We start from the raw sequence: 3,213 nt of genomic DNA on the forward strand, positions 1-3,213 counted from the left end.
TGGACGTTTTAGCCAGCAGAAAATATTTTAATAAATATTTTTCAATCATTTGTTCCCAAGTAGTAATTGACCCTCGTGATAACGAGTTCAACCATTTTTTAACTTTGTTCGTCAATGAAAAAGGGAATAACTGAATACGAATGGCATCATCAAAAATGCCATTAATTTTAAATGTATCGCAGAATTCCAGGAAATTTGCCAAGTGAGTGTTTGGATCCTCATCCTGCAAACCATCAAACTGAACAAATTATTGTATCATTTGAATAGTGTTAGGTTTTAGTTCAAAATTATTCGTAACAATAGCAGGTGTAATGATAAACCGTAATATATACATATTTTTACCCCATGCTTAATGCATTTTATGGATGATTTTTCCTTAGAATTGGTGAATTCGATGATCTTAATGCTTTAATTTCATATTTTATACTTAGGAGAGCATAGGAGAGCGAAAGGAACGAGAAACGGGCCAAAAACATAAAAATGGGCCAAAGTACGAAATCAACACGGCCTGGACTTTCTCACATGGGTAGACCACACGGCCGTGTTAATTTGGCAGATTCGAAGCACGATTCACAAGGGCGTGTCACACGGGCGTGTCCCTGTTGAGCCCAATTTGAGTCTAATTTGAAAAATACTAATTTTGATGGTTTTTAGGCATTCTAAAGCCTATAAATACACCTTAAAGGAAGAGAAAAATGGGGGCACGGAGAGGAAGGAAGGAATTACTCAAAGGAAGCCGATTGATCCATTTCAGAAGCCAGAGTCACCATTAAGACTGAAGATCTCCCTTCAATTTCCCTTCAGGAGTTTTGGGTTTTTTTATGTTTTGCATTTGTTATTTTTCTGAGATATTTTCCTTTTTAGTTACGAACTAAATCCCCTAAATACCTAAGGGGAATGAAACCTAAGACGAATCTTGTTATTATTTTCTGAATTGTATGATAAATATTTAACTTGTTTTTAATTATGTGTACTTAATTCTTGTGTTGATATCCCAGGATCTTGATTGAAAATAATCTCTTATTCAAAGGAGGAATAGACCCTGTCTAACAGTACATTTGTCATAATTAAGCGGAGTTGTTTGCGCGCCTAGACATAGGGTGACAAGATTTTGCTGGATTAGGGTGAAACCTAATAAGGGGATCTATAGATCGAGTTAATGCAACCCTAGGGTGTTAATTAGAGAAAAGTCTCAATTATTCAATCTAGGGATTAGATGTTATTAGTCTTGAATAGGGATAATAACATAACTTAGGGATCTCCACGGAACAAGTTAAATGAATAAATCGTCTGATTGGGAGCCAAAATAAAAAGTACAATCTAGGTTGATTTTTCCTTAGGTATTGTCTTAATTCAATCATTTTCCAAAAGTAATCCCCCAATTCCATTCTCTGTGAATTCTTAGATTAGTTAATTAGTTAGTTAAAAGAAAACCCCCTTATTCTTAGGCTAGATAATAAAAAGACAATTATTACTAGTACTTTTAGTTCCTTTGGGTTCGACAGTAGGGTCTTGCTAAAACTATACTACTGTTCGATAGGTACACTTGCCTGCATCGCGATAATAGTTAGTTTCAAGAATGATTAATTATAAATATTTAAAACTTACTTGTTACGAAAATCGCGATCAAGTTTTTGTCGCCATTGCCGGGGAACTAAGATATTAGGAATACTCAATTTTTATTATTTTAGTGATTTATTTTTCTTACAATTTAATTTAATTTATTATTATTATTTATTAATTTACTTTTTCTTTCTCTTGGCAAGTTTTTATAGTTTATGACTAGAAGAAACCCGTCAGGACCACTACTTTTTGATGAAGAAATCGATCGCATAGGTCGCAGAAACCAAAGAGAAATATGGCAAAGCTTAAGATACACAGGGAACGAGCAAGAGGATGATACTCAACCCCTAACTGAAGAGATGGCTGAAAACCAAGACAATCAGCTACCTCCTGTAATTGTGGTTAATCAAAATCCTGCTCCACGCACTATGTATGATTATGCTAAACCTTCTTTAACAGGAACTGAATTAAGTATAGTTAGACCTACTGTAGCTGCAAATACTTTTGAACTAAAACGTAACACTATTCAAATGATACAGCAATTTGTTCAGTTTGATGGTTTGCAGGATGAGCATCCCAACATTCACTTACCAAACTTTTTGAAACTATGCGATACATTTAAAACTAATAGTGTTTCTGATGATGCCATTCGTCTTCGATTATTCCCTTTTTCATTGAGGAACAAAGCTAAACAGTGGTTGAACTCATTACCACGAGGGTCAATCACTACTTGGGAACAAATGACCGAAAATTTCTATTAAAATATTTCCCTCCAACTAAAACAGCCAAATTACGTAATGATATCTCTTCGTTTGTGTAGATGGACTTAGAAACTCTTTACGATGCATGGGAGAGATACAAGGACCTACTGAGAAGGTGCCCTCACCATGGGTTACCGCTTTGGCTTCAGGTTCAAACTTTCCATAATGGCTTGAATCCTTCGACTCAGCAAATGGTTGATGCAGCTGCTGGCGGAACCATCAATAATAAAACTGTGACAGCCCTAAAGTGACCCTAGTCGGAAAGCGGTTTCGGGACCGCTAAACCGAGTCACCAAATTATTTGAATATGATATCTATTGTCTAAAATATGTGATTATGAATGTGTGAAGGTTTTAAGCTTGATTTAGTAAATTGCATGTGAAATTAGTCGATAGGACTTATGTGTGACACTTTTGAAATGTGATAGGTAAATCTATAAGGATCTATTAGTGCATGTAATCAAAGGGTGGACTTGCATGTCAATTTCCCCTTTTAATTGCTAGTGGCCGCCATGACAAAGGGTGATGGGCAAAACATGTCATAAAACATGTTGTGACAATGGTGTATGTTAGGAAAAATAAAATAAGGAGTATGGGTAATAAAGAAATGGGAAAAAAAAAGAATGGTGTGAGTGTTCCCCCATTGTTTGTGAGTTGAGGAAAGAAGAAAAAAAGTGTCCATCATTTTCACTTCTTTTGGCTGAAAATTCTAAGGAAGAAAGAAAACAAGTTATGTTCTTTGGTTCTTCTTGGCCGATTTGAGAGGGGGAAGAAAGGAGTGAAGTAATCGGTCATCTTAGGTCGATATTAAGGTAAGGAAGTTGATACTAGTTCTTGAAATCCTAGTTGATTTTGAGTGAGATATCAAGTTATTGTTGGTAACCCATGTT

The 3,213-nt window shown here is 35.4% G+C and overlaps 1 non-coding gene across 1 annotated transcript; it reads right to left on the reverse strand.

The window, feature by feature from the left end:
- Window positions 1–2,350: 2,350 nt before the first annotated feature.
- On the reverse strand, window positions 2,351–2,457 carry LOC128282761 (small nucleolar RNA R71). Its single transcript, XR_008273115.1, has one exon. It is a non-coding gene; the product is annotated as a small nucleolar RNA R71 (small nucleolar RNA).
- Window positions 2,458–3,213: the final 756 nt, after the last annotated feature.

Source organism: Gossypium arboreum, chromosome 10, assembly GCF_025698485.1.
Source record: "Gossypium arboreum isolate Shixiya-1 chromosome 10, ASM2569848v2, whole genome shotgun sequence".
Classification (NCBI taxonomy): domain Eukaryota; kingdom Viridiplantae; phylum Streptophyta; class Magnoliopsida; order Malvales; family Malvaceae; genus Gossypium; species Gossypium arboreum.